The 18,479-nt window shown below is 49.2% G+C and overlaps 1 long non-coding RNA gene across 1 annotated transcript; it reads left to right on the top strand.

Annotated features, from left to right (window-relative positions):
• Nucleotides 1-5,143: 5,143 nt before the first annotated feature.
• LOC136645651 (uncharacterized) lies at nucleotides 5,144-6,397 on the top strand. Its single transcript, XR_010794153.1, has 2 exons — nucleotides 5,144-5,251; nucleotides 5,437-6,397. It is a non-coding gene; the product is annotated as an uncharacterized lncRNA (long non-coding RNA).
• The last annotated feature ends 12,082 nt before the right edge of the window (nucleotides 6,398-18,479 follow it).

Genomic DNA, 18,479 nt, shown 5'->3' on the forward strand with positions numbered 1-18,479 from the left:
ATCTCTCCCACCGTCGGAAGCAGCCCCTGGCGTCATGCTCTACGCCAATCGAGCAAAGACTTATAACCAGTAAACTGCTGCTTCCCGTGTTGTGCCGACGCCGTATGGCGAAGTTGGAGTGTCCTCTCCAGTGCGCGAAGCCTGCGTAAAGAAGGTATGGAGGAGAGGCTGGATGAAGCAGGGCTGTGTTCTTGCACCAACCTTGTTTGGGATTTTCTTCGCTGTCCTGCTGAAGCAGGCCTTTGGAACTGCAACAGAAGGCATCTATCTCCGGACCAGATCAGACGGAAAGCTCGTCAACCTCTCCAGACTGAGAGCAAAATCCAAAGTCCAGCTGAAATGTCTGCGTGACTTCCTCTTTGCCGACGATGCAGCTGTCACTACCCACTCTGCCAAAGATCTCCAGCAGCTCATGGATCGTTTTAGCAAGGCCTGCCAAGATTTTGGACTGACAATCAGCCTGAAGAAAACACAGGTCATGGTTCAGGATGTGGACTCACCTCCCTGCATTACAATCTCTGCGCATGAACTGGAGGTTGTCCATGACTTTGTGTACCTTGGCTCAACTATCTCCGACACTCATTCTCTTGATACCGAGCTAAACAAGCGCATCGGTAAAGCAGCTACCACGTTTTCCAGACTCACAAAGAGAGTCTGGTTCAACAAGAAGCTGACGGAACATACCAAGATCCAGGTCTACAGAGCTTGCGTCCTGAGTACACTTCTGTACTGCAGCGAGTCATGGACTCTTCGCTCACAACAGGAGAGGAAACTGAGCGCTTTCCACATGCGCTGCCTCCGACGCATCCTCGGCATCACCTGGCAGGACAAAGTTCCAAACAACACAGTCCTGGAACGTGCTGGAATCCCTAGCATGTATTCACTGCTGAAACAGAGACGCCTGCATTGGCTTGGTCATGTCGTGAGAATGGATGATGGCCGGATCCCAAAGGATCTCCTCTATGGAGAACTCGTGCAAGGAAAGCGCCCTACAGGTAGACCACAGCTGCGATACAAGGACATCTGCAAGAGGGATCTGAAGGCCTTAGGGATGAACCTCAACAAGTGGGAAACCCTGGCCTCTGAGCGGCCCGCTTGGAGGCAGGCTGTGCAGCATGGCCTTTCCCAGTTTGAAGAGACACTTTGCCAACAGTCTGAGGCTAAGAGGCAAAGAAGGAAGGCCCATAGCCAGGGAGACAGACCAGGGACAGACTGCACTTGCTCCCGGTGTGGAAGGGATTGTCACTCCCGGATTGGCCTTTTCAGCCACACTAGACGCTGTGCCAGAACCACCTTTCAGAGCGCGATACCATAGTCTTTCGAGACTGAAGGTTGCCAATACAAATTTGACACTACAGTGGGCCCTTGGTATCCTCAGGGATTGGCTTTAGGACTCCCCCTCCACAGATACCAAAATCAGTGGATGCTGGAGTACTGATGGGGACAGGGTCACGGCACTGCAATTACTTTCAGGTCACTCTGCGCCTGCAGCCCATTCCACTGGCCTCCCTGCACCTCAGAACACCTCCCAAATGCGAACCAGCAATCACGGATGCAGACCAGAAGTCACTTCTGGTCATATCCAGAAGGTGTTCTGAGGCCCAGGGAGGCCATCCATGATTGCTGGAATCTGTGGATTCCAAGACTGCAGATGCCAAGGGCCCACTGTATAAAGTGTGTGCACATTTTCTTGAGATGCCCTGTATGTATATAAATAACAGTAATAAAACATGAGATACTTGGCAGCAGACCACTTGAACTATTTGTTATTGAGAACAAGAGCTGGGGGCTGACTTAGAAAACAATCAGAGAAGGGAAAAGCTAATAGGAGACAAATAGCCCAATCCTATCTAAATCCCTGTGCAGAAATGCACCTGCGCAGGAACCCACAGAGGATTGTTTAGCTTCTGGAGGTCTCCAGAGTAAGGGGACATTTTCCCTCTTGCTCTGGGGTAAGCCCCAGCAGACACAGCAGGTCAACTTGGAGCTGTGCCAGTAATATTGCTAGTGTAAGTGCACATTGCACCAGATTGGACCATGCAGGCAGATTGGACCCGATCCTATCCTCTTTTGGATCTGATCCAACCATCCACCCCAGCCCCATTGCCTCCCTGTTCTGCCTCTGCTGCCCCATTCCATCCCCTGAGCATGGCTTACCTGCTCTGGCTGACCTGCATTGCTCCACCAGCATACATGGGAAGGCATACATCTCTTGATTGTTATCCATTGTTAAGAAAGAACCACAGTTTGTGGAAAGTAGTTAAAACACTTGTGTCTCTTTTGATTTGACAGAGAAAGAATCCTCCAAGGCTATCTCGACAAATAGCTGAGTTCCACTCATCAGGTTTGTAGGAAAGTACAAATTTTCTAGTGGCTAGCACAATTATTTTCAACTGGAATGCTGTGACACATTGGTGTGCCATGAATGGTTTGTAGGTGTGTCACAGGAGTTTGGGGGAGGGTAATTTATTAGCAGGGCCTTTGGGGGAGTGAGCCACCTGCCAGCAGTGTTGTGTGTCTTTGTCAAAAATCTGATGGTGTGCCCTGGACATTTTTGCACCTTGTCAATGTGCTGTGAGTTGAAAAAGGTTGAGAATTGCTCGGTTGAGGGTTGGATTGTATGTAGGAAACCCAGGTTCAAATCTTAATTTGTGTATGAAATTCACTGAGCAGCTTTGGATTCTGGACCCACTTTCCAATAAGACTGCCCAAGCAGTTGCCTAGGATGCCAAATTTTTCAAGGTTGGTCTATCAATAATCCTCTTTCTCTTCTCCCATTCAACAGATACAGCACAGGAAACACTCAGGCCTATTAGGAAAAGAGCCTGTAAATACCAACGTATTGTTGTATTCTCTTCATCCTCCTCCTCTTCTTCCCCGACTGCTTCACCTACCACACAAGCTGTCATTTGTGATGTTAACCTAGGAGGGTTCTCATCATCGCCATTGTTATCTTCAAAGGCTGTTCCAGCACCACCCCAGCCTAAATGTACGCCTTCACAGCTGAAGCCTATGGTGATACTGGACCATCACTGATCTGCAGTCCCAAGCAACCTACTAGAGCAGCATTTCTCAAACTATGAGTCGTAATGCAATGTTTGCTATGGCATGTCAAAGCATTATTGAGAGCCCCCAGAGGCTACTTCCAAGTTGTGCTGGGCCAGTGACCCATTAGCCTCTGTGGGCCCTAGAATGCTCTGCAAAAGTGACCAAAAGCAACTTCCGTAGGGCATTCTAGGGCCCGCGGAGGCCAGTGAGCCTGAACAACTTGGAAGTGGCCTCTGGGGGCTCCCAATAATGCTTTGAGGAACTACAGCGAGCATTATGTTGCAACCCTCTGCAAAGGATGAGGTGGGTCACAGCACTAAAAAGTTTGAGAACTGCTGTTCTAGAGTCACCACTGATTAAAACAAAGTCTGCTCTCGCTGTAATCCCCATCTTGGTCAGAATGTGACAGTCTATTCCCTGAGTATGTGTACTGCCCACAGACCCTGCACCCTCCATCATTCGGTTGTGAATGTTGCCACTTGCAATTTTGGGGCTCCTTCCTTGACTGGAAGGACTTTTGGAGGGAGTGGGTAGATAAGGAGAAGTGTTTGGAAGAGGATGAGGGGGCACATGGCTGGGATAGCAGGGTAGCAATATCCATCCATAGCCAGCTGTGCAGGATGAGAAATCAGGGGTAGGATAAGAGCTGAATCCCAACTCTGATGCAGATAATTGAATGGGAATGGATACAGGGATAGTCTTCCACCCAGGCAGCATCTGAGGGCCATAAGAAGGGTGTTGAGTGAGTATCCCCAACAAAAGCCAGCCGCTGCCATGATGTGGGCAGTGCGGCCCACAAGCCATAGATCGGGTTGCTGACTCACCCCATCCAGCCAGGGTGTTGTGGCATTGCAAACTTATTAGTGGACACTAAACTCCTCAGCCGTGCTTAACTGCACCAGCATCTGTTTGTTGCACAGCTGACTGTTGGAGAGTTTGCTGAAGCACAACAATCCTGCTAGGAAGGAAGCATTAGCAACTCCCCTTCTGTGCATGTTCCAGGTGCAGCTCCTCCATGGATCCTGTGCACTAAAACATGGAAAACACAACGTAATAAAAAACTACAAGGTGTCTCATCCCTAACAGATTCCCCCGCATGTCCCAGCTGGTCCCAGGAAGCAAGGTCAGCAGGGAAGCCCTTCTTGCTGTCAGCCATGGCACAGCTGCCTGGTGAGAAAATGGGTGAGGAGCAGCCTTGCCATGCTCCCACTGTAGTGAGGGGTTGGAAAAGCTGCATTCTGCTCAGGCATGGCTCGGATGTGAATCTGATGCCTGACAGTCCCTCAGCATTGCAGGGCCACCCAGTCAGCATCCAAGCTGTATCCATGCCACTGAGGGGTGTGATGACATCCAAATCACATGAAACTTTGTCATCCCAAGCAAAATGGCTGACAAAGCTGCCTGAAGACAGCATTGGACACCAGAGACTGTTGGAGCCCTTATGAGGGCAGTGGGATTAAGCTCCCATCTTCTCACCCTGATGAGCAGCACCACAGCACCCAACCTCATAGCTTGGCAGGAAGTGGGTTGAGCCATGGGGCTCCATGGCCATGGGTGCTCTATTTGCGGGGCCGGTGGAAGCCATCAAGGTAGCTTTTCACAAGGAGTGGGCCTACTGTTCCTCCCATTAGCATCCCAGCCATAGGTCACCCATCCTAAATGCAGGACTGGACACCCCTAAGAACACCTCTTTTTTCCCTTCCCACAGTGGTTGTAGCTGAGGTGAATGCCCAGGTTACAGAGACAACAGCAGCACTATCTCTCCCACTGGAGCAACAGCAGCAGCCATCACCAGTACCTGTGCCAGGAACAGAGGAGCTGCTGCCATTGGCAGAGTCTGAGACCACAGGGGAGGAGCTGCCACCACTTGAGGGGTCTGAGGAGGAAGAGCTGTGGCCACAGGCAGGATCAGAGAAGGAGCTGCCAGCACGGGCAGAGTCTGAAGCTGCCAAAAAGGAGCTGCCTGCTGGGGTTGAGGAGCTGCCCCTCAAGTCCCCAGCGGATAACCGGCTACCACCAGCATCTGCAGAGGAGCTTGAGGGGCTTGCTCCAGAGATGGAGCTGGAAGAGGAGAGTCTACCAGCAGCAGCAGCAGCAGCAGCAGCAGCACAGGAGCCACAGCTGGAGGCAACAGCAGTGCCCATGCCAGGCCAGCGACGACAATGGCATAGACGAAGAGCCTGGTGCCGCAATCAGTGCCACTGTGAGTGCCCCCCCCCCGTTCCCACCAGTGTCAGGCCCAGTGTCCCTGCCCCTGCAGCCCTCTAGGGGCCTGACTGGGCCCATGCCTGGCCTGACTGGATGGAGCTGTTGATAGGGGCGGGTTGCTGGGGTGCCAGGCATCAAGGTGGCAGTAACCTTAACCCATGTCCCTCCTTTGTTCCACAGGTTCAGCACTGGCTCCCCGGGTCTTGGCAGGGATCCGAGCAATCCGCGGGGACATACAGTCAGTCCTAGGTCAGAACCTTGCCATCCAGGATAGTCTGCTGTACTTGGAGGGGAATGCCAGAGCCATGAGGAGGACCCTTCAGGGGATCCAGAGGACTATGGAAGCACAGGAGCAACACTACACACCCGCTGAGGCAGCAGAAAGTCAAGCTCTGCTGGAGCATCTGGTGGAGCAAAATTCTGCCACTCTGGCAAGCCTGCTGGCCATCATGGCCAGGCTGGGGATAGCCCCCTTTGACCCCCATGACTGAGCATTCTGATTGTTGTGCGCACAACTGTTCTTGGGAGGGGTGTGTGGTGGGAATGCTCAGACAAGGGCCTTATAATCAAAATAATGCTTGTAATCAAGCCTTATGTTTGACACTCCTGGTTAGGAGTGTTTGCTTTTTATTGTTTTTATGCTGCTGTATTCTGCCCATGCTGTATTATTGTCTAAGTGCCTGTTCTTTTATATGTTGGCAACCTTCAGTCTCGAAAGACTATGGTATCGCGCTGTGAAAGGTGGTTCTGGAACAGTGTCCTCTCCAGTGCGCGAAGCCTGGGTAAAGAAGGTATGGAGGATAGGCTGTTACCCATGCAGCAAATCCCCCCTCTCCACGCCGCTGAAATGGTCCAATGGAAAGGCAGAAGCCAATACGGTTGGTTCTAACAGCGTCGCAGGAGTTGCCAGGACGTGACTGTGTTCAGCCATGAACTGCCTCAGGGACTCTGGCTCCGGATTTTGCCTCGAGGTTGACTCCTGAAGCCTTTTCCACAACTGGATATAGCCACAAGGCAGTGGAGGTTTGAGGTCAGAGTTTCCTTCTCTTAGATGAGCTGCCTTCCCAGGCTGACGAGTCCCATCTACTGTTCTTTTACATGTAACCATATTTAATCTTCTAAAATAAATCAAATATATTTACAGCTTTGTCTTATTGAGTATAGGAGGGATTGTGGACAGGGCCTGCGGGGGGGGGTAAAGGGGTAATTTGTCGCTGGACCCAGGGTCAAAAAGGGGGCCCAGGAGCCAAAGGAGGGGGCCCAGAAATTTCGTGGGCTCTTACATTTTCCTGTCTACTCAGACTTGTTGCCTGCACGGGATGCTGGGGACACTGCCACGAGCATGTGGCTGCAACTACTTTACCTACTGCCAAGCCATATATGATAGGCCAAGGATGCATACATGACACTCCTGAGCACAATGTCAAATCTGGGAAGAAACCGGCCTGCTACAGTAGCTCTTTGGCTGGTGGATCTGCTTACCATGAAGGAGTGTTGAGCTCAGGGACACAGCTGTAATGATTACAGCTGTTGTAGAAGCAAGTTTTGGTACACACAGGACACCTTCCTGAGCCTAAATATGATGATGCTCATTTTCTGCATGATTTTCTATATTTAAAAGATTTTAGAGAGACTCAGGAGCGTGTTTGGTTTTCCGTATCACTGTATCTAGCTGCTGATGCCACATGGGTGGGTAGCCCTGGGCTCCAAAGACTTTTCCAGCAGTCCCCATTCTCCTTGCCCGTCACCACCCTCCCCTGCTCTGTTGCACCCCTCCCCCTTTGCAAAGGGGCCCCAAAGAAACTTTGTACCCCCTGATAGAATTCCTCTGGGGCCTGGGAACACGTGTTCCCTCACCACGGGGCTCCATTGTGGCTGCACCGGAGCTGGAAAGTTGGAGAGGATCGGGCCCTGAGTGCTTGGCACCCCTCCAGCTACGCCACTGGCTGGGCACCCTTCGGAAGGAGGTTCGCAGACATCTGCCCAGGAGCGTTCCGCATACGGAGGAGGAGTGGGGCGCGGCCGCCGCCCTCCTGCTTTCGCTTTCGTTTCCCGCGAAACCCTGCCGGGGCCGTCATCGCTTCCCGACAGGCAGCCGCCGGCACTCGCCACCAGCTGTTCCAGGGCTGCAGGTACGGGCTGGGAGAGCGCTCCGAGGGACAGCCCCCCGCAGGGCGAGCCCGGTGAGTGCGCAGCAACGCGCTGCCTGGTCCTCGGGGTGCCACAAGCCTCGCTTTCCCCAGCGGACGGGCGGGAGCGCCTCCTTTGCGCTTCCTGGGAGTCCCCTCATTGACCCTCGCGTGTCCTCCTCCTCCTCCATACCCCTGGGAACCCGCAGGGGTAAGGGGTGGTGGTGAGAGCAGCGGGGATTTTGAATGCGGGGGGGGGGGAGTAGCCCAGCAGCCACACTGCCACCCCAAATCATAGCCCGCGAAGAGTGCTTTGCACTAAGGAAGGATAGCTCTAGGATGTTGCATTAGCTGACAGCCCACAGCGAGAATTGGGTGTTCGAAACCGTGTGTGCAAGTGAGACATTATGTCTGAAGTTACATGAATCCAGGGACTTGTGGTGGGTGGGGCAGGTGAGGCAATACCTCCTCCCTGGAGTCCTTCAAAAAGCCCCACCCGTCCTGTGAAGCCCCCAAGTATCCACAACCCACACGGTCTGCACTCCCTCCCTCCTGGCTCTGCGCATGGCTTGTGGGTACTCAGGCACCTCACAGGACTGCGGCTCTTTTTGAAGGACTCCAGGGAAGCACCTGCCTCCCCACCCATCACACATCCCTGCATGCACATCCCTTCCTGGCCTGATTTAGACTTAACAGTGAACCCAGGTTTAGGATACTGAGACGGGACTGCAGAATTTGCCTCACCAAAACTCTCCTTTCTCTCTCCCAAATTCTCCCCATCCTCTTCTACCCTGTTTTGGTATTGTGTTTGGCTGTCACTAGCCTGGGTTAGAGTGACACTGGAAATGCGTCTAATTTGTCATGAGGTTACATTTGGTTAAGAACATAAGAAGAGCCCTGCTGGATCAGGCCAAAGGCCCATCTAGACCAGGTTCCCGTTTTTCACAGTGGCCCCCCAAATGCTTCAAGACAACACAACAAGGCACAACCAGCATGGATTTTTAACAATAGTTCCATTTTTATGATGCACCAGCATTCTCCCTAGCCCAAAATGTTCTTGTGTAATATAATGCAATACCTAATGCAATACTCTCTCCCAGGCTTACAAGATGTCCCTCATTCGAGCAGTGTCCTCTTAATTTTGCCTGGCCTATAGGAGTACACATGTCCCTGTTTCGTATACACAAAGTTGGGCAGAAATGGCTTAAAAACAAACAGTAGTGCGAGTGAGCCATTTGGGAAGTGCAACACCCCATTTTCTCATAAACAGAGTCCAGGCAGGTAATCTATAAAAAAAGCAGAATTTATTTAAATGGCTGAAGGACCAAAACCAAAAGGAAGGTCTAAGGAGAGGAAAGGAAAGGTGAGGTCCCTACATGTCAAAACAAGACACATACCAAAAAATGAACAAGAAAAAATGGTTAAAAAGTTTTTTCTTTTTGACAAAGGGTGGCAAGGAGGTTAAAATACAAGCAGCAAACAAAACAAAGTCCTGACAGACAAAACTGAGTACTTTCCCCCTACTCTCTTTCTCTATACCAGTGATGTTCAACTGGTGTTCCGTGGCACATTGGTGGGTTGCGAAAAGTCTTCAGGTGTGCTGTGGGAGTTTGGAGCAGAGTGGTTGAAAATAACTGGAAAATGCATCTGGCTTCTGCGGTTCTGTTTCTAAGGCAACTGTCTGTAGTAATGAATTGTCTGTGCGTCTTCCTCCAGAGGGACAGACAATTCATTACTACAGACAGTTGTCCTAGAAACAGCCACAGAACTCGGACAAGTCTCCCAGAAGTGATATCACAAGAGGTGAAGACCATAGAGAAGACCACAGAGTTCAGTGTGACAAGAATAATATTGAAAATTGCTGCCCTATACTATTTCAAGGGATCTGGTTCTGGTCCACAATGCAGCAAAGTGGATGGGTGAGCCCTTTATGCAAAACAAAAGCTGTTCTGTACTAAAGTTTATGGCAGGGGTGTCCAGAGTTTTTGGCAGGAGGGCCACGTTGTCTCTCTGACACTGTGTCAGGGCCTGGGGAAAAAAAGAATTAATTTACATTTAAAATTTGAATAAATTTACATATGTTTACATAAATGAATATATTAAAGATGAACTTATATGAATAAATGAAGGTCTTGCACAAAGGTCTATAAAAGGCCTTGCACAAAGCAAGGCTGGCCTTTCCTTTTCTGCTGCTACTGCATCACAGATGTGAAACAGCAAGCAGTGGAGGGAGCCCTCATCCCACAGCTCACGTGAGAGGTCAAACAGTTGCCCTCATGCTGAGAGCAGTTGCATCGGGCCAGTGTGGGCTCCAACAAATCACTGGAGGGCCAGAGGCTCATTGGAGACTGGGGGCTACCTGAGGGCCGCATTGAGAGGCCTCGAGGGCTGCAAGTGGCCCCAGGGCCGGGGTTTGGGCACCCCTGGTTTATGGCCACAACACCCAGGCATCCCTGCACATGACCTTATAAAACCTATGGTTGATGATGTCACAAGTTATCTGACTTTTATGAGTTACAGGCACGTAGGCAACTCTTCCTGCCCCTTGACCTGATCAGGTGGGCTTGGATGACTAATTAGCTGTTGCATTCCAGTCTCTGCAGGAGAGTTGGTAGGATCTATTATCTAAGCTGGACTCGGACCCAGTGAATACACAAACTCACCTTGCTGCCCTGACATTTGGGACTTCTGTAATGGTACTGAATTCAGACAATTACTACTGCAGGAGGATGTATAAACAGCTTTTGGGAAACATATGCAAAAAACACAGGAAAATGTATGCAAAAAATACAGGGATTTTCATCACACACAATGCCTCTTGTTTGCATGAAGGAATAAAGAACTTGGGCCAGTGGTTCTCAAACTCTCTGGGAGTTTGCAGGGGCGGGGGGAGGAGGCAGCGGGGGCGGGGGGAAGGTAGCGGCGCAATCCCCAGGATCACGCTGCTCAGGGGGCTGCAGGGGCTTGGGTGCACTTACCCAAGCCTCCTGCAGCCTCCCTGGGGTGCAGAGAGCCCAACGTGACTTCTGGCAGGGCTCCCGATAGCAGGGAAAGTGGATGTGGAGCGATCGCGCCCGGCCCCCACTAAAGCAGAAGTGGAGCGCGATCACTCCGCATCCACTTTCCCTGCTGTGGGGAAGCCCTGCCAGAAGTCGCGTCGGGTTCTAAAAGAGAGGTTCTAGGGTTCTAGCGTGCTAGGGTCCTAAAAGAGAGTTGCAGGGTCTTTAAGACTGAGGCTGAAGCTGTGTGGTAGATCTGAAGTATAATGAAAAAGGAAGTTCTTGAGTTTTTAAGACTGAGGGTGAAGCTATATGGCAGTAGTTAAGGAGGTAATGAGGGATAGGGAATAACATCTCATCAAGGCAGTGGTTCTCACACATTTAGCACCGGGACCCACTTTTTTAGAATGAGAATCTCTCAGGATCCACCGGAAGTTATTTCATGACTGGAAGTGACATCATCAAGCAGGAAAATTTTAACAATCCTAGGCTGCAATCCTACACACACTTATTCAGTACCATTTACTATCATTGTTAAAAGAATAAACATAGTAACTTGTTAAAAGTATAGTTCTGTAATATTTCCCCAAATGCAGTCACATACCATGGCAGTATCAAGTTAATACAGTAAAAATAAAATATTGCAATGAATGGGGACCCACCTGAAATTGGTACGTGACCCACCTAGTGGGTCCTGACCCACAGTTTGGGAAACACTGCATTAATGGATATAAATTCCATGTGTAAGAACTGGTTAAGAAAGTAAGGTATAACTCAGTAGAGTTTTACTGGCTTCTGAAGAAGCCTGCCATAGACAGTGGGTGAACCATCAAGGCAACACTTGTTTTTAATTGTGGCCTTTAAACCAAAATAAAACTTTTATTTAAATCAAAGAAAGAAACAACCATTTACCAATCAGAGAACCAGCAGATAATCTGCCCAGACTAAGGGAAGTGAACCTGTGTCACACAGGAAGACAAAAAAAAATAAATTTCCAAACACCTCTAAAACAGATGCAGAAAGGAGACCAGCTTGAAGACTGATGGGAAAGAATTCAGCATATAAATGATGGCCCAACTTTTTTTCCTTCATTAATGTGCAAATAATTCCACTGTGTTTTCTTGTAGGTTTTGAAGGTGTTTGGAAAATTTGTCTTGTCTTGCTTACAATATGTCTGCTCCAGACTCTAGCATGGGGGATGAAATGTGGAAGTTGTTCCGGAACAAGAAATTTAAGATTGCTTCTGAAATTAAGCAATCGTATCCTTTTTTTCACATCCTACGAGACAAGCAAGTAATCCTTCAAGAAGAATTTCAGGTGACTATTATTTCTATTAGTTCATTTTAAGTCCCAACTGAGCACTTGGAATTCACCTTAGGATGATTGCAACATCCTGCTAATGATCAAGACCACAATCTATAGCAGTGCTTTGCAGGAATGGGCAAGTCCAGCATGGCTTGTCACAAGTCTCTGCCCCCTGCAAACTGCATTGAAAATGTGTCCTAACAAGGGGACTTTCCAAGTCACCAGAGCATTTTTGTGATTTGGAAAGACTCGCGTCACAAATCTTTTCCTTTAAAAAGCCAGCCGTGGCTCCATGGAAAAAAAGGAGCTGCTGCCTGTGTGTGTGTGTGTGTGTGTGTGTGTGTGTGAGAGAGAGAGAGAGAGAGAGAGAGAATTATCTTTAAACCCTCCCCTAATATCCCATTTCATCTGTAAACAAGGCAGAAGAGCGTGGAATTAACTATGTGAGAGCGGGGACAGGAGCAGCAAGAGGGAGAAGGGTCATGTGCAGACTTACTGGGAGACATGCTATTTATTATCTACATGAAACCGCTGGGAGAGGTCATCCAGGGGTTTGGAGTGGGGTGTCATCAATATGCTGATGACACCCAGCTCTATCTCTCCTTTCCTCCAGACTCCAGGGTGGTGGTTGAGAGCCTGGAGCGCTGTCTGGAAGCAGTGAGGATCTGGATGGGGGCTAACAAGCTGAAATTAAATCTGGATAAGACAGAGGCTCTCCTGGTTCGGAAATCCTCGATGCAGGTGCTGGACTATCAGCTTGCTCTGAATGGGGTTGCACTCCCTCTGAAGGAGCAGGTCCGCAGCTTGGGGGTCCACCTGGATTTGCAGCTGCTCCTGGATTCCCAGGTGGCAGTTGTGGCTAGGGGGGGCCTTCGCTCAGCTTCGGCTGGTGCGCCAGCTGCGGCCATACTTGGATTGTGCAGACCTGGTCATGGTGATCCATGCCACGGTGACATCGAGGTTAGATTATTGTAACGCGCTTTATGTGGGGCTGCCCCTGAAGACGGTTCGGAAACTGCAATTAGTGCAGAATGCGGCGGCCCGTGTGGTCACTGAAGGTAGGCAGTTTGACTCTGTCAGCCCACTTTTCCGGGGGCTACATTGGCTGCCCATTCGTTTCCGGGCCCAATTCAAGGTGCTGGTTTTGACCTTTAAAGCCCTATACTGCTGGGGGCCAGGGTATTTTAGAGATTGCCTACTTCCGTACAATCCAGCTCGTCCTCTTAAGTCATCAGAGAAGGCCTTTTTACAAGTGCCGCCGCCTAAGGAGGTACGTGGGGCGGCGGCAAGAAACAGGGTCTTCTCAGTAGTGGTACCAACTTTATGGAACTCCCTTCCCCTTGACTTGAGAATGGCTCCCTCTCTTGTGACTTTTCGGCAAGGCCTGAAGACCTTTTTGTTTAAACAAGCCTTCTGAGTTCATGGCCTTTTAAACATCTTTTTTACATCTTTTAGTATTTTTACTGGCCTGATTCCTCTATGATCTGCTGCTTTTTGCTCTTTTTATCTGACTTTTTATCTGACTACTGTTTTTATGGTATCTGTTCATGTGTTTTAATATGTCTTTTTTATGTGTTATTAAATTCTGTTTTAATTCTGTTTTTAACATGTTGTAAGCAGTCCTGGGTCCCTTTGGGGAGAAGGGCGGGGTATAAATAAAGTTTATTATTATTATTAGAGTATTCTAATTGTAGTATACGTGCTGACAAACAATCTCTGCACATGAACTGGAAGTTGTCCATGACTTTGTGTACCTTGGCTCAACGATCTCCGACACTCTTTCTCTCGATACGGAGCTAAACAAACGCATCGGTAAAGCAGCTACCACGTTTTCCAGACTCACAAAGAGAATCTGGTCCAACAAGAAGCTGACAGAACATACCAAGATCCAGGTCTACAGAGCTTGCGTCCTGAGTACACTTCTGTACTGCAGCGAGTCATGGACTCTCCGCTCACAACAGGAGAGGAAACTGAACGCTTTCCACATGCGCTGCCTCCGATGCATTCTCGGCATCACCTGGCAGGACAAAGTTCCTAACAACGCAGTTCTGGAACGTGCTGGAATCCCTAGCATGTATGCACTGCTGAAACAGAGACGCCTGCGTTGGCTCGGTCATGTCGTGAGAATGGATGATGGCCGGATCCCAAAGGATCTCCTCTATGGAGAACTCGTGCAAGGAAAGCGCCCTACAGGTAGACCACAGCTGCGATACAAGGACATCTGCAAGAGGGATCTGAAGGCCTTAGGGATGGACCTCAACAAGTGGGAAACCCTGGCCTCTGAGCGGTCTGCTTGGAGGCAGGCTGTGCAGCATGGCCTTTCCTAGTTTGAAGAGACACTTTGCCAGCAGTCTGAGGCAAAGAGGCAAAGAAGGAAGGCCCATAGCCAGGAAGATAGACCAGGGACAGACTGCACTTGCTCCCGGTGTGGAAGGGATTGTCACTACCGGATTTGCCTTTTCAGCCACACTAGACGCTGTGCCAGAACCACCTTTCAGAGCGCGATACCATAGTCTTTTGAGACTGAAGGTTGCCAATACCTATTATTATTATTATTACTACCAGAATGACCCAATGCTTTGCAGCTCTTCTCAGTAGTAGTTCCATGTGCACAAGTCATTCAATGACGCTTCCTCCTCCCAAGTAACAATGGAGCCATGGGGTAGGAGAGCATGATTGCTACAAACTGACTGCCCTCCACTTCCCCATCTTCTTCCCCCCCCCCCCCAGACTTCTCAGTTCTGAGGCAAGAATCCCCTTGGGCTCCTCCTCCTGCTCTACCTCATCCAAAGAAAAAAAATCAGACTGCCCATCCTTTGTTCAATGATCATCAGTTCCTTCAAAGATGGACAAGACAGCCTGCTTACCCCCTCCGCCTCTTGCTCCATGCAAAAGCAAAACATTAACCCTTCCCTGCCTCCTGGCTGGAACTTCCCTGCTGCACAGCCGGTCTAAATGATGGCCCCCCAATGTCTTTCACACTGCCCAAAAAGGAAGCAAACACAACCAGACACAGACAGACTTGAGTCTGCACATATGGGGCCTGAGTCAGTGGCCTCAGACTCAAGCCAGTATCCTAGTTGTTGTGGTGTGTAGGAGTTTCCAGCAGAGCAATGCAAACAGCTGTGCAGCAGAAACTTGAAGCCGATGCTCAAGGCAGTCCCACAGGAGGCAGGACAGTTGCAAATAACCACTCCGAACAGAAAGCTGGGTTCCACCACCAAAGTATATTTACAGCAACATAGCAGGCAGCAACACATGTTCAGCTCCACAATCTCCTATGCCCCCAGGAGCGTTAGTTTGCAGGCTTGCTTTTATACACACAACCACGCTCAACCTCAGGTGCACAGGGTTGCAATTAGTATCACCTGCCTCTTGGATACATGGAGCACAACAGAATTAACCACCTACAGGCTGCATCAGATACAGTGCCTGTAACATTTCTCCTGTGAACAAGACCTGAGGGATTTCTCAGGATTCAGACCTCAACACTAGTCATCAATATGGGTGAGACGAGTGTAAATGAGTCAGCACGTTCTTGCAACTTGGACTGAGTCTCCTGACTTGAGTGCCCATCCCTGGTACTGACTTGAGTGCCCATCCCTGGCAGATGTATAGTACTTGGGCCCTACTACCATAGTGATCAAGACTACCATAGTGATCAAGACTTAACTCCCAAGCAGTCGTCCCGGAGTGTAGGGAGTCTTGCGCAAGCATCTGCGGGCTCCCCAGGCTTCTAAAAGTATAAGTAGAGTGATTCCAGTTTTGGGGAGGTGGAATGCACTTTCACTTTTGGAAGGCTGAGGAGCCCTGCAGACACTTGTGCAGGGCTCCCTGCACCCTGGGAAGGCTGCTGCAGGGACTGGTGAGTAGATCCCAGTCCCTGCAGCCCCTTGAATGATGTGATCCTTTGGATCACGTTGCTGCCTTCCCCCCTGCCCCCGCCCCTTAATGGGGCAGAGCCCTCAGGCTGTTTGAATACAGTTTGAATACCACTGCAATACATACATACTAGAAAAAAGTACTGCTCCTGTTTAATAGTTACCAAAACATCATCCAAGTGCTGAATTGTGCTAGGAGCTCCATAAGTCTCCCACCAATATACTGCTATTTTGAGTTATAGTAACCAATTGGAGGGGAAAAAAGGCTCTGTGACATTGTATTAATAGGTTCAGATAATTTGCTGTTTGACCTGTGTCTGGTTTGACCTGTGTCACCATCCAGTAAATGTCATAAAATATCTTATCAGAGCATCCTGACAGGTTCACAAGAATGGGATTTAAGTAAAATGAATGGATTTCTTGATATACATAATTCACAATATAGTAACATATGAGGCAGAGATTCCACAACCCTATTTCTATATGGGCAGGACCAGACTTCATGCAGCACAGATTCATGTCTCCCAACATTAGACGAGAGCATGTTGCACCTCATTATTTTGAGGGTGTGACGTTCCTGAGGATTTTTCAAGAGGGGATAGTTAGCCATCTTTAACACAGATGATGGTAGATGAAGGTGTAGAGAGGAGCATGTTTTGTGCACTGCAGCATGGAGATCTTGTTGCTCAGTATCCAATAACATGTCCTTGAGGAGCTTAGTAGCCTGGGGTGGCGGAAGAGCTCCCAAGGAATCTAATGCAGTACCCGTGGTTCTGATTTTTTGTATGAACAATTCGAGTTTAGGAGAGGGAAAGAGTCGGCTAACATACTCTTGAAGAGGGGTTGTTGTTTGAGATGTAACATATTTGAATCCAGGAATTTTAAAAAACGTAGCGAAGCAGATGTCTCCAATCAAATTACTACCACTTCCAAGCTTAGGGTAGCATAGGGCACACAATGTAGTACTGCCAGTATATTATAAAGAAAAGCTGCCTGTACTGATTCTATTGTATAGTTAAAGGCAGATAGGTGACCCAAATAGCAATTGGGCATAACTTTAGCTTTAAAAATCCTCACTGCTGCAGCAATAAAGGAATTGCCCCATGTATTTAAAAAAAAACACTTATTTGCTGAAACATTAATAATCTAAACAACTTGTACTGTATAGCAGTGTTTCTCAAACTGTGGGTTGGGACCCACTAGGTGGGTCGTGAGCTAATTTCAGGTGGGTCCCCATTCATTTCATTATTTCATTTTTAATATATTAGACTTGTTGCTACCATGGCATGTGACTGCATTTGAGGAAATGTTATCTGTACTTTTAATAGTCTACTGTGTGTATGCTTTGAACAGTGATAGTAGAACTTAATCGTGGGCAAGTGTGGGTAAATTGTAGCCTAGGATTGTTAAAACTCTTCCTGCTTGATGATGTCACTTCCAGTCATGACATCAGTTCCAGTGAGTCCTGACAGATTCTCATTCGAAAAAGTGGGTCCCAGTGCCAAAAGTTTGAGAACCACTGCTAGTATAGCATAACATTCAAAGAATGTTGAGTACTGAGATGGAAAGAAAACTTGTTTCCTTCTAGACATGGATCGAGAGAATAAATTCACATCCAGAAGCTATTGTATTGGCAACCTTCAGTCTCGAAAGACTATGGTATCGCGCTCTGAAAGGTGGTTCTGGCACAGCGTCTAGTGTGGCTGAAAAGGCCAATCCGGGAGTGACAATCCCTTCCACACCGGGAGCAAGTGCAGTCTGTCCCTGGTCTGTCTCCCTGGCTATGGGCCTTCCTTCTTTGCCTCTTAGCCTCAGACTGTTGGCAAAGTGTCTCTTCAAACTGGGAAAGGCCATGCTGCACAGCCTGCCTCCAAGCGGGCCGCTCAGAGGCCAGGGTTTCCCACTTGTTGAGGTCCATCCCTAAGGCCTTCAGATCCCTCTTGCAGATGTCCTTGTATCGCAGCTGTGGTCTACCTGTAGGGCGCTTTCCTTGCACGAGTTCTCCATAGAGGAGATCCTTTGGGATCCAGCCATCATCCATTCTCACGACATGACCAAGCCAACGCAGGCGTCTCTGTTTCAGCAGTGAATACATGCTAGGGATTCCAGCACGTTCCAGGACTGTGTTGTTTGGAACTTTGTCCTGCCAGGTGATGCCGAGGATGCGTCGGAGGCAGTGCATGTGGAAAGCGCTCAGTTTCCTCTCCTGTTGTGAGCGAAGAGTCCATGACTCGCTGCAGTACAGAAGTGTACTCAGGACGCAAGCTCTGTAGACCTGGATCTTGGTATGTTCCGTCAGCTTCTTGTTGGACCAGACTCTCTTTGTGAGTCTGGAAAACGTGGTAGCTGCTTTACCGATGCGCTTGTTTAGCTCGGTATCGAGAGAATGAGTGTCGGAGATCGTTGAGCCAAGGCACACAAAGTCATGGACAACCTCCAGTTCATGCTCAGAGATTGTAATGCAGGGAGGTGAGTCCACATCCTGAACCATGACCTGTGTTTTCTTCAGGCTGATTGTCAGTCCAAAATCTTGGCAGGCCTTGCTAAAACGATCCATGAGCTGCTGGAGATCTTTGGCAGAGTGGGTAGTGACAGCTGCATCGTCGGCAAAGAGGAAGTCACGCAGACATTTCAGCTGGACTTTGGATTTTGCTCTCAGTCTGGAGAGGTTGAAGAGCTTTCCGTCTGATCTGGTCCGGAGATAGATGCCTTCTGTTGCAGTTCCAAAGGCCTGCTTCAGCAGGACAGCGAAGAAGATCCCAAACAAGGTTGGTGCAAGAACACAGCCCTTCTTCACTCCGCTTCGGATGTCAAAAGGGTCTGATGTGGAGCCATCGAAGACAACAGTGCCCTTCATGTCCTTGTGGAAAGATCTGATGATGCTGAGGAGCCTGGGTGGACATCCAATC

This window comes from Tiliqua scincoides, chromosome 3, assembly GCF_035046505.1.
Source record: "Tiliqua scincoides isolate rTilSci1 chromosome 3, rTilSci1.hap2, whole genome shotgun sequence".
NCBI classification, from domain to species: domain Eukaryota; kingdom Metazoa; phylum Chordata; class Lepidosauria; order Squamata; family Scincidae; genus Tiliqua; species Tiliqua scincoides.